This window comes from Coloeus monedula (genome assembly GCF_965178545.1).
Source record: "Coloeus monedula genome assembly, chromosome: 4".
Lineage (NCBI taxonomy): Eukaryota > Metazoa > Chordata > Aves > Passeriformes > Corvidae > Coloeus > Coloeus monedula.
This window is the reverse complement of record NC_138784.1, coordinates 16,748,448-16,761,639: the sequence shown is the minus strand read 5'-3', so window position 1 is coordinate 16,761,639 and position 13,192 is coordinate 16,748,448. Positions and strand designations below refer to the sequence as shown.

The following is a 13,192-nucleotide window of genomic DNA, read 5'->3' as shown; positions in this document are numbered from 1 at the left end:
GGCGCGGCTGCCTCGGCGGCGGGACGGGGCGGGGCGGGGCGGGGCGGTGCTCCCGCCGGAGGGCGGCCGGGGCCGGGGCCGGGGCCGGGGCCGGTGGCGGCGGGGGGCGGGCGGGGAGCCCCCAGCCGCGGGTCCGCAGCCGCCAGCCCGGCGCCGGGCGCCGCCGCCGTCATGCCGGGACACGGCCCCCCCGCTCCGCCGCTGCCGCCGAGGAAGGTAGGGGGGCTCCGTTAACGCGGGAGAGCGGGCAGAGGTGCCGCTCCAAAAAAATCTCTAATTCCGTCTTCCCTGCCACCCCACAACTTGCTTTTCTTCACCCCTGTGCTGCGTTCGGCTGCAGAGAGGGAAAGCGGAGGCCGCGAGCCGAATCCCCCCGCGCTCCCGGGCACCGCCGCTTTCCCGCCGGGACGGGGAGGCTGCTGCTCCCGCCGGGCGCGGGAGGGCCGGGCCCGCTGCCCGAGCGGGTCTCGGCCGGGGGAAGAGGGGCCGAGGGGACGTGGGGAGCTGCTGAAAAGCCGACCCGAGCGGGTCGGGAGCTGTGGGGCGGAGGAGCAGCGGCAGCCCCGCCACCCGGCACGGGGCCCCTGGGTGAACTCAGCCCTGCCTCGGTCTCCAGCACAGAACAGAGCAGGAAACGCTAAGCGCATTCTTTGGGGGAAGCCCGGGCCCTGCTGCAGTTCTCGGTTCGGCAAAAACCTGAATCTCCCTACGACATTAGCCCTGCAGTTCTCTGTCCCTGCTCTGGACAGCCTGCTTTCCTCTTGCTTTGCCCTCGGCTGGAAGAAGCGCCTGCAGTTGTGTGCAGCCTGCGGCTTAACAGGGTGGCATTTCTGACTCCCGCTGGGGATCGATGGCAGTATTCACCTGTCCTGGGGAGAAAACCACTTGCTTGCCTTCTCGCTCTTGTACGCAGCAATGATGAGTGCTAATGGGTTAGGCATGGAGTTGGTGGAGGGGAATGTTGTTTGGGAAGGGAACAAGGAAGAAGTTAGAGCTGGCTGCTGCTGTGGTCCCAAGGTGTCAATTTCAAACTGGGGGGTAAAACCATGCCAGGTGTATTTAGGATGCTTTCAGAGGTTTTGGCTTTATGAGTATCCAAGAAGCATGGCTCTTGATGATCAGTGCTGGAAAAGTGATGGTCATGGTGGAGTGAGACTTTCTGACTGCTTGGGTCTGCACTGGAGCCTCCTCACAGGAGCAGGGACTAAGTGCTAAACATGGGCCCTTAATCCTGCTCTTTACAAGAACACAGCTTGTTTCCAAGACAGGTCAGCAAGTTATTTCCTGACCCTGAGGTACTCCCAGGCACCTTTGCTCTTGCCATTTAAGTAGTTGTTTAAGTTTGTTGCTTTTGGAGAAGAGCATCTCCAGCCTGGAACTCAGCTGGGAGGATATAGAGATGACCAAAGGCATTTCCATGGGGCTTTTATTTGCTACTGTGAGGGGAGCTGCTGGTGTTGGTGGTGGATTAAAAAGCTGTTTTCTGTGTTGGCTGCCACCTTACTGACCGCTGGTTCTTGGTGTGTGGTAGTGAGGTCCAATAATGTGTACTGGCTCTGTTTCCTGATCCACCAAAAACGGAGTTGTTACTGCATCCTGGCAGAGGAAAGGAATGCATTTCCTCCACCCCTGTGTTGTGTTCTGAATTGTTGTCATTGGGGTAGTGTTTGTGGGGTTTGGTGCTTGTTTGGTTTGAGGGATTTTGTTTGGTTGTTGTTTGGGTTTTTTAAATAATCCAGACAGTGTTTCAGCCTGTGAAAATGGATAACTACTATGTTGGGTCAGGCTTGGAAGCAACTGAAAATGCTAAGTATGGAAATGAGAGGAAAGCCACAGGACTTCCCAGGGTAATAAGGCGCCTTTTTGAGAAACGGAAGAGAAAGCACCGAAAACAAAGGGCGCTGGAGTGGCCGAGGATGTAAAAAGCAGACCAAAGATTTATGGCTCTGCTGGGACCACTCTCTGCTTGCGTGGGTGAGAAGGTTGTGTGCTGAAGCCTGGGTTGGTCCATGCAGAAGACACTCCCTGTCCATCAACTCAGATCCAAAGTGCGGTGTTCGTTGTAGACCAGAAGTGCATGTGGAGTGTCCCAAAGTACTGCCCCCAGCTCGCTGCCTTGGGAAATCTTTTAGGACATTTTGTCTGCAAAGACAACCTCTGTGTGTTCTTTCTGTTCTCCAGAAACAAGAAGAGCATTTAGATCCTTTGTTAGACACTTACAATAGGCTTGCCTTTCTCCCATGCCTGGTATATTTGCATGTTAGAAATGTTCATTTTGACAAGGAGATAATAAATAAAGACCATGTAAACTGTGTTTTTCAGACATGATCTTAATTCAGGAGTAGCTTTTCCAATCAGTTATTCTTAATATCAGCCATAACAACTAATTCATATGGACGGGACTTAAAATCTCTGTTTTGCTGGGCACTCTGAGGGCATAGAAGCAAGCTCAGTCCTTCCCCAAGTTTAAGATATTTGCCAATGAAATCATCACACAACAGAGCCAGTCTCTTAAACATGGAGAGGTGCTGGGCATTTCAATAGTGTCTGATAAGTGTCATATTCTTTTGGATCCCCCTGACTGCATTACTCAAAGCAGCTGGTTCTCCCTTCCTTTTGTAGCACCTGACATTTATTTCCTGGCTGGAACTGTGTGGAAGCTGCTCCTTCCTAAGTGGAGGCCAGACCAAGGGGAGGAAAGGCTCTGTAGTGCACTATTAAGCCCACGAGAGTGGAGAAGAACCTCTCTTAAACTCTTGTTGAAACTGGTTAATTGTGATGATCTTAGGCCTCCAGAACTGGGGTATAAGCTCTTTAGGGAAGCATTTTTTAGCTGAAGGATTTAAGTACTAGTGGCTGATATGTCTGTTGGCAGGATCCCAAGAGCTGGCTGGAAGAGGCCTCTACTATGAAAGAAATGCTGAAATAGGACTTTTAACACACTTGCATAGCAGTTCCTTACGGGCTGAGGAGACTCTCTGCAGGGAAGAAGGGAGTGGGATGTAGCTGGAAAGAAATTTCTTGTTTCATTCAAGTCCTGACAATAAATGAGTGATCCTGGCTTGGCTTAGATACAGCTCAACTAACATTGTATCCGAGGTATCTGTAAGCACCCTTTTACTGCACAAGGCAGGAGAAGAGACAATGTCTTCTTGACTGTAGCTCTGAAGTGCAATGGAGAGGGCAATAACATCTTGTTCTTGCTTATGGGATTTTCTGTTCTGGTTTTCACCTTGGAGATGCTTTATCAGCTATTGGGAACTGAAGCAGAGGCTGAAGTGTGAGGATATGCATGGCATCTGGGGGTGGCTTCATGCCAGGTTTTGATGACTGTATGGCAGAACCCCTGGCTTCGTGAAGGCTGTGCTTTTGAAACGTAGCTTCTGCAGGGGCCTTGGGTCACCTTGAAGTTGGGTGCCTAAGACAAGCTGGAGTCCCTGGAGCATCTGACCTCTACAGCCTGGGATTTCAGCCGAGGTCTGTGTCCTTCGGTGGAAGCCTAGCACAGAGTGGGCTGAGGATCAGTGCAAGGTCTCTGTTAATAAAGCACTAAAAGGCATCATCACTGTCTTACATAAATACTTAAGGTCCTATCGCCTGGTCCTATTCAAGATCTCTCCCAGCCTTTACATGGTTCACCACCCAGCTGGACCAAGGCACCCTGTGTCTCTGGACATGGCACTGATGAGGTGAAAGTCACAATTCCCCAGGCCTTTCCCAATCAAAGCAGTGATTATTTACCAGTTCATGTCTTTCAGTGAGCTGGGAGCTCAGTGGGAACTCATGGCAGCAAGACACCTTTGGGGTTTTGCCATCATGATGGTTCAGTCCCTCCTGTGCTGAGACAGCTCTGAGCAGCTCGGAACCAGATCATGTGGTTCCAGCCTGTCATCCTTGCAGTTGCTCACAGAGGCTGTGCTCCTGGGATAATCCTGGCATGATGGCTGGGGTGATCTTGTGCTGAAACCCCCTAAGTTTGTAGCGCTCTGAGGTAAATACGTTGCCTAAACATTTTCTGGGCAAATGTGGGGGTGCTGTGTGTGTGCAACAAAAACTCCAAAAGGGGGCTCATGGGAAATCTTCGTTGCAAGATGCTTGAAACACTGGTACTCCTTTCTTTAATGCAGATAACATGTATTAAGAACATAATTTCTCTCTTTTCTGAAAATAGTACTGTCCCATGGTAAAACTGACGGAAGTCAAGCATAGTTGGAAGGGCAGAGGCTTGAAAGAATAATGTCCTGCTGGAATGAATGCTGTGAGTGCTGGTATAATCTTCATTCTTTGCTTCAGTGCTTTTTCCCCTCCCCAGGTTAGGGAAACCAGCTGCAGCTGGCATATTGTTATTTTCAAGGATTTAGAAAGCAGATGCAAGAGTTAGTGGTGATTAAAGGCCATTTTTTACTGATTAAACTTGTTAGGATCCAGTACATCTCTGAGGCCTTCTTGTGTGCTTTAGGCAAGATGGTCATCCCAGTGCTGGGGCATTGCCAGTCAGGTTTGCTTGGGATCTTCTGGTTTTCTTGTTTTTAATAACTGGTGCAAACAAGAATTTGTCTTGACTGTTACCTGCGTGTGCTGTTACAGATGACCTTTGCTGAATGTGAGATGCTTCTGTGTCTGCCATCTAACAAGCAATTCCTTGGTTGGGAGCAGGAGGGCTGGGAAGGGAGGTGTTTGCACTGCAGCTGAGCTGCTGTGTCCAGCCCGGGCAGGAGTTGTTGGTCCTCCTCTGCAGGCAGAGCTCTGGCTCAGCCCTGTGCTCCTGGGCTGGGAACTGGCAGTGTTTACGTGATGAAACAGAGCAGAAGATGGCTTTTCCTGAGCTCTGCCTTTGCCCATACATGCGCTGGCCCAGAGCCAGGATGGAAACTCTGTCCTCATGAGCAGAGAGAGGGAGATGGGAGGAGCGAGAGATGAAGAGGGGCCCAGAAGCAGAGGGAGTTAAAATAAGAACACCAACTCACAGAGACCAAAGCCTGTAACAGATGGGCCTGGCCATGCCCTGGGCTCTTCATGCAGTTGGCTCCACGTGAAGTGCTGACAAGATCTCATCTCGGAGTGTGGGTCAGGGGCCTGGACCATTTTGAGATGTGTGATGGAAGATCAGAGTAAAAGGCAAAAGGAAGGAAGCTAGACAGGTAAGCCAGCTGTAGTTCAGCCTGCTTTTTGGTGTCTGGACTCTGGGACTTGCTGCTACTGGTGCTGTGCCACTAAGAAGGCAGGTGCTGCCTTGTGAGCCTCAGTAGGAGCACTGCTTGGTTTTTAAGTATGGCATCCTTTAACTGTGGCCGGTCTTGCCTCCTCTGTAACACAGCATTGCTGATGCTGGTGGAGGTTTGCTCCGCTGCTCTCATTCCCTCTAGAATATGTACAGCAGAGAGCCATTGATCTGAATGGAGCCTGGTGTAGGGATAGGTTCTGCCAGGAGATGCTGGCAGCTGTGTTTTCCGATGCCCATCTCCTCATCGGGCATTGTGGTAAGTAATTAGATTGGCTGAGCAGTTCAGCATATGGGGTGCTGACCCTGCTTGGAAAGGCTTTGCCTTGGTTGGATATCGGTGCAGGAGACTGTGCCTGGCAGAAAAGCTGCTCTTGGAGAAGCAGTCAGAAATGCTTTGCTCTGAACTTGTTTGAAAATCTGGCCCAGATACTTAAAATGTCAAGAGCTGATGATGGTTAGGGGTAGCTTGAGTGGGGAAAGGTGCCACCTCACTTGGAAGTGGATGAAAGAGTTCTGGATGAGACCCTGCCAGACCTTGAGACTCCTGACCCTACAGATCCCAGAGAGTAGATGGCTCATGACCAAGTTCAGGCACATAAGTTGTGTTACCAGTAATTTACTGGGGACTCTGGCAATCCACTGGAGAGACTGTTTCAGGGGGTGAGGACTTGCTGTTCTTTGCAACCAGAATAACTTTAAATGGCTACATGCTCTGTGTTTTAATTAAATTTCCCTTTGGGAATAAAAGTGGTGAAGTGTTCTGTGATCCTGCTACACTTAAATATTCTGTACTGTGCCCCCAGTCTGGCAAATCGTTTAAGCAGACACGTAGGTCACGGCGCATGCTTAAATCCACCCATCCGAGTGCTTTGGCTCCCAGTGCAGTACATCATTCCTGCTCTGGGGAGTTTGGGCTGGACTTCATGCAGCCTAATTGAAGATAGTGGGCTTTGAGCATAGACTTAAAATTAAGCATGTGTTTAGGTGTTCTCATCACAAGTGGTCTCTCACTCACCCACTTGTATTCTGTAGAATCATTTTATATTAGCAGTGCCCTTGAACATGGGTCTTCTCTTCTTGTCCTGCAAGGCCTCTTGCCAAGTGCTTGCTGATAAGCCATGTTACTGTGAGCAGTTCAGGTGAGATGCTGTCACAGGCCTGGTATTTTGGAAGCATTGTGAATAGGCACGCATATGTGAATGATTAAATCAACTCATCAGGGTGTCATCTGGAGAGGAACAAATGCTGAGCTTGCTTTGCAGGCGGAGAGGGGGAGGATGAGATCCCCCTCTATTTTTTGCTGAAAGCTTTTCCCCTCTGCAGATGTGCAGCTGCTGTAGCTCTTTGCCAAAAGGCAGCCGTGACTTTCAGAGCTGGGGAACGTGCACACATCTGTTTGCAGAGGAGAGCAGCAAAGGGGCTCGGGTCTCCTGTCCCGGGGGATTATGTTGTCGTGATAGATAGGGCTGACTGTCATGGAGGGAAATGGCAGATTTCACAGGGCACTGAGAGGGCACTTCATAAATATGAGTTTGCTTGCCAGTGTCAGCCAAACACCACCTTTCTAAATTAAAAAGGAAAGAGCTCCCAGAGACTTTTCAGACTATTGGAGATTTCTCTTTGAAAACATTAAGCCCCTGCAGAAGATGTGTGTTTCCTACATACAAAAATACAATGTGTTTCAGCTGCAAAGGATGCTGTGATCCCAAAGGCTTCACAGGGGATTTTGGGTAAGACTTGAATCTTGGGTTATCCAGAGCTCAGAGTGGCTTAGTAGCAAAGGGAAATAAATGTCCCTTACTAAAATTGAGAAGGAAGTCTCAGCACCAGCACACGTAGCACTTCAAAAATCAACATCTGGCCAAAACCAGACCCTGGAGCATCCTCCACAGTCTCCTGGTCCATGAGAGCTTTTTCCTTTAATTCAGGGAGCTTGGGATTAAGTAACTGAGAATCTGGTTTTCCCTGCCTTGACATGCTAGGCTACAGGTACAGCAATCCCTAGTCAAATGCTACAAGACAATTAGTTGCTGTAAAGAAATGTGTAAGGTACTGAGCTTTTTCCAGATGATGTCAGAAGCCCTGATCTATCTGGTTCTTGTTTCTCAGCTTTCTCAATCTCTGAGAGGCCTAAGAGGTTTCCTACTGGGAAATCAACACATGGTAACTGTTTTTGTGTCAGATTTCTGTCTCTGTCCCCTGAGATTACAGTGAGTGACTCCAAGGTGAAGTTTTGCCATGGTGTCACCTCTCACATAACAGTCCTGTACTTGTGGTGGTGAAGGATACTGACAGCTATTGCTGCTTAGTCTGTGCTAAATCTTGCCCCATCAGTATCCTCTTGTTTGCACAGCAGGAAACTTTCCTTATAGAATGATTTAGCTTACTCAAATTCAGTGGGAAACCAAGGCTTTTCCCCTGTTAAATTCATAAATTCCTCCACTAGTCAAAGACAATTTTAGGTATGTTTCAAGGAAAATTAGGATCACCTCTAAAAGGCACAAATTTCATAAAATGTTGTCAGAATTTGAAGAGGTGTTTTTTTGGTTGGTTGGGGTTTTTTTAATAACTTATTCTGACATGTAATATATTGCTTCATGTTCCACTTGCTTAATGTTTGTTTGTATGGGGTAAAGTTATTTTTCTCATCCAAAGCAACTTGGAAACATTATCAGAAACAGAAACTTGGCATGTCAGAGCACTGAGGGACTTCAACTGACCAGCAACCACTGCAGGAATACAAATTCTTGCTTTTCTGTCCTTCAAACCAGTATTCCCAGATGCCTAACCCAGTCCCTCTTGCCATTCATGCTCAAGGCAGCCTTTCATTAGAATTTTATTATTATTATTACTGTTAATAGAATAGACTAGACTAGACTATTTGAGTTTGGAAGGGACCCACAGTGATCAGCGTGCCTAGCTGCCTGACCACTTCAGGCTGACCAAAAGTTAAAGCATGTTATTAAGGCACTGACCAAATGCCTTTTACACACTGACAGACACAGGACACTGACCACCTCTCTAGGAAATCTGTTCCAATGTTTGGCCACCCTCTTGGTAAAGAAATGCCTCCGAATGTCCAGTTTGAACCTCCCTTGCTGCAGCTTTGAGCCATTCCCATGTGTACCACCACTGGGTACCAGGGAGAAAGGCTGAGCATCTCCCTCTGCACTTCCCCTCCTCAGGAACCTGTAGAGAGCCATGAGGTGTGGTTTATTTTTACTTCAGATCAAGATCTGCTGTTTGAAAAATCAAGCCTGACCTTGATTACATTGAGCTAGCTTGCTTTCTTTTCCTATCCTTTTCTCTCTCTCTCCTTTTCTCTCTCTCTCCCCCCTCTCTGTCTTTCTCTCTCTCTCTTTCCCTGGAAACAGGTAATCACCAACCCATTCTTTTTTCCTGACAGACTTGAGCAGATCAGCTGTTTCACTGTCTCTGTTGCATATGTAACTTTTTTTTCTTTTAACATGTAAACAATGGGAGGTTTTTTGATGTGGGATTTGCCATGAAATCCTTGAATGCAGAATTAAGCAGAAGAATGTATAATGCACCTTTTCTTCAGCAGTAGTTTCACAGAGTCAGCATGGCTTGGGGATACAGTGATGAAGTACGGTGAGACGTGTGGATGAGGTCACCCAGAAGAACAAGGTGATGTCACTGTCATTGCTCCATTAACTTAAGCTGAGCAATGACCTCGAAGTGAGGTTAGCAGCTTTTTGATGCTTTGGAGGAAATTTTGTGGTATTGGTTTTTCAGTTTCATAATTGAATTTAAAAAATTGTAAATAACTATTTGGAGAAAGGTAGCAGGGTAGCCCCATCTATTTTCTTCCCTCCTTTTTTCCCCTCAATAAAATAAATAAGAAGGAGAGAAAGCCTAAATAGTGTTTCAGCTCCTTGTAAAGGGAAGGTTTAACACACACCCCCTCAATTTAGCTAAATTTTGGTAAATAATGTCATTTCACAGTAAAGAATCTGACTCTTGTAACCTTCCTTCAGATTACCTCAAATATTTTCTTGAAAGTTTCTCTCTCTATTGGGTTTGAGGCTTTTTTGAAGCATACTGAATTTAGATCAAACTTGGCAAAAATTATTTAAGTTAGTCAGAAACCATAAGTAAATTACTCATCCAGCAACATTCAAACCTGTTTGTGATTCATGCAAATTGAATTGCTGAGACCATGCAGCTGCATTTCAGGTATGTGAGTGTATCTTGAGCAGGTAAGTTAGTTTCTGGACCATTTCTGATCAGGTAGGAGAAACAGGCACTTTGACACCATGGTTCGGAGTTTGTGAGATGCTACTTCAGGAAGAGAGAGTACTTTTAGACCTCTTGGGAGTATTCTTAGTTTTCTGTGTGTCTTGGTTTGAAAAACAGGTGTCTGCCAAAGAAGGCAGGAGCCTCCCTTGAAATGAAAAATGCAACCCCCCTTCCCTCCGAGCTATTATAATTTTGAACTTAAGGGGCTTTCAGGCAAAGATATGAGGAACAGGAACTACAGTTCTTTACTATTATATATCTATATGTGTATAATAAGGCAAACAAACAGCAATAACTCTGGCAGTACCAGCAAACAATCACAAACCCAGTCCCAGCCTTCTCGGCTGTCGGGCCCTTTCCCCTCGGGTGCAGTTCCGCTCGCAGCCGGCAGGGGCGCTGGCGGCTCCCGGTGAGCAGGGCAGGTGCGATGGTTCCCCCGCGGCTGCAGGGGGCGCTCCGGAGCGAGCTCGGGGAGCACGCGGCAATGGCGGCCTGGGATCCCGGGAAGGGAAGGAACAAAGGCTTCACAAACCCCTGGGCAGCCGATCCCGGTGTCCGGCCGGACCCTGGGCAACAGCAGGCTGGAACAGCAGGGACGAGCACAAATCCCGGGTGGCAGACAAGATGTATCCAAACTGTGGAGCTGCAGTGGGAACCCCCGGAGGTGTGGGCAGGCAGGGCATGTGGGGCTACAGAGTAGCGAAGGCTCCAAGCAACGGCGGGGGCAGGGAAAGGCGGGTTTGGGAATCCCGGGGTTTCTCCCTGAGGCACCCCAGCAGATGGTGAACAGTCCCCCTTCTAGTAAGGTGGGGTGTGAGGGTCCCGGTGCAACAGCTGCTCCAGCGAGCAGGCTCCACTCACGGCGGAAGGAAGGCGGCCGAAAAAGCAGAAGCCCGCAGCGCTGACGAAATCCCTCCACAAAGATGGCAGCGTCTCTCCCTCCGAACGCCGGGAGCACCAACCAGCCCGGGCTGTACCCAACCCCCAGGTGAAAGGGAGTAGCCAGATGGGCCCCCCCCCCCCCGCCATGGCCAGGTCTTTTGTTTTTCTTAAGCACACAGTAATTTTTTGCCCTGGCAACATATATGGGAAAAAGTCTTTAAGAGAAAAAAGAAAACAGGAGACCTCCTAAAAACCCCAACACTGTGGTAACTGTATTTGCAAACACTGTGCCTCTCTAATATCCTTTTTGCTTGGGAAGATGTATAAGCAAAGATAACTTCTTGCTAACTTATTTTCAGGGCTGAAATTTCTCCTGTGTCTTACTTATCTTTTTAATATGAATGCAGTGAACCCACTTAGGGTAGGTTTTTATTAAGTAGATGCTATGCAGTCTGAACGTTTGAGTTATTACATGCAGAAGAGATGGGAAGAAGAATGCCTACTTGAATGCCAAACATTTTTTCTTACCAACCCAGAAGTAAATCAAGTATAGCATTACATAAGCTCTTCTTGTTCCTCTTCTAGTGGAAGAAAATGTTTGGGGAATTTCCCCTGAAAGATCAAGTTTAGGTTTAGTTTTCCAGTTATGTTGGTAGACATTCTCTTTTCAGTAAATAAAATACAGTTGTTATCAAAACATCCATTGTGTTCAACTGACGATAACTGAGGCAACGTTGGGCAGCTTCTACCTTTGTATAAAGAACGTGGTTCTGGTGAGGAATACCTAAAAAAGTATAATCTAAAAGAGGGGAGATTTAGATTAAACATTAGGAGGAAATTCTTTATTGTGAGAGTGGTGAGGCACTGCAACGGGATGCCGTGTCCCTGGATGTTGTGGATGCCCCGTCCCTGGAAAGGTTCAAGGCCAGGCTGGATGGGGTTTTAAGCAGCCTGATCTAGTGAAAGTTGTTCCTGTCCATGGCAGAGGGATTGGAACCAGATGGTCCTTAAGGTGCCTTCCAACCTAAAGCATTCCATGATCTAACTGCTCATAGAGTATTTAATATATGGAAAATGTGCATTTGCTGCAGTCACCACCTTTTACTGGGGGGGAAAACCCATTGATAGACAGCCTCTTTCCTGAGCCAGATCTTCAAAGCTGAATGTGTAAGGCTGATGCTTTTGGAACACTGGGGATGGGAATTTCACAGAGCAGCTTGCAAGTCATCAGGGTGTTATACCAGGTGGGTCACCCTAGTGTTGGCCCTCTGCTGTGGGAGACCTCATCTCTTGCTGTGCAGGAAACCTTTGCATTCTTCTAACATCACGTGAGAACCTGTAAGAGTTGTCCCATCTTATCCAAAGAGGTTTTATGGACTTGAGCAGAGGGGGCTCTGCTTGTGTTTCTGTAGGTACATGTGTGTTGGGGATGAGCAGAAATGAGGTGAATGTGGAGGGTGAAATGAAAGTCACACCATAATCACTGCAGTCACCTTCAGTGCAGCTGGGATTTCCCCTTGCATTGTACTGGAAATGGCATCTTTATAAGCATTTTAGATGAAAGGGGATGATGTTTATTGAATAGTTCAGCAGACAGGGCTTCTGCAAAGGGTTTAACTCCAGAAGACTCCTACTTTGATATTTTGTTCCTGTAAAAAGGGCTCTTGTGAAAGGCAGTCAGTGCTGACTGCTTTGTAGTAATGAGGTTTTTCTGTGCACAATAAACAGTATCAGGGCCCAGTTCAGCACATCCAAACATCTTGGGTGGAGTATGCCCTAGTGGTTATCCTGGAGTACAAAACTTGGATGCACATTCCCTGGGTTGGAAGCTTGTGTACAAATAGCTCTGCTTCAGTTGTGAGATAAGGGCTGATGGAGACAATTGTGCATGGGTGCTCTGTTTTTGCTCCATTATCCAGCAGTGTGATGTATGTGAAAGAAAGTAAACAATGGAAACTCAAGTCCTTTATGTATGTATTGGCTTTAGCACATGCCTTGGAAGAGAGCAGTGAACAATATGTTCTTGTTTGATAACTCTCCAGTTTCTAGGTTTTCTGCTGCAAGAAGCCCAAAGGAACACTTCAGCAAAGGAAAAAACCAAATCTCCCAAATAAGTGCTTTCAGTATTTCTCACTTTTGTTTTGTAGTTGGTGGGTTGGTTGGTTTTTAATTTAGTTATGAAGTAACTTTAAGCTTTTCAAGAAATTGTACCTTGAGCTCTCTGAAAGTGGAATGAACTTAGGAAGAAAACATTTTCCTCTTCTAATAGTGAAAATTTATAGCATTCATCAGTATTTGCTGCCAAGGCAGCATTATTGGTAGATTCATGGCCTCCCTAATAGCTTCCATGGAGCTGTTGGAGTTTGCTAGGCACTGCAGAATGACTAGGGACAAAAGACAGTGGAAATGTGTTAGGGATAGCATAATTATGTATCTTGTTTTGGCAGCCATTTTTTACTGCCTCCTTGCTGATCAGTTGGAGGAAGGCAAAAAAATATTACTTGGGGAGGAAAATGTCTAGTAATAATGTTTTGAAAGGGATTTTTTTGTTGTTATTTTCCACAGAGAAAATGAGAGTGATTACTCACTTTTACAGTAATACATGACATGTTAACATAGGATAATCCAGATTTGGAGGGATTACAGGAGGCCTGTACTCCAGCCTCCTTCTCAGGTCTGAGCTCAGACCAGGTTACTAAGGGCTTTGGTCGGCTCTTGAAAACCTCCAGTAATGGAGACAGCAGGGCTGTTCCAGAGCTCTCTTTTCCTCATGGTGAAAAGAGCTCTTTTATCCTCATAATGAAAAAATTTTTTTCCTTATATCAA

General features: G+C 47.3%; 1 protein-coding gene across 1 annotated transcript in view; it reads left to right on the top strand.

Moving 5' to 3' along the window:
- The first annotated feature begins 83 nt into the window (after positions 1 to 83).
- The window catches only part of DENND2A (DENN domain containing 2A), a 58,350-nt gene continuing 45,241 nt past the window's right edge, over positions 84 to 13,192 (top strand). Inside the window, exon 1 of the mRNA XM_082280948.1 lies at positions 84 to 216. The gene's annotated coding sequence lies outside the window, so the exon portion shown is untranslated. The remainder of the gene's footprint in view (positions 217 to 13,192) is intronic.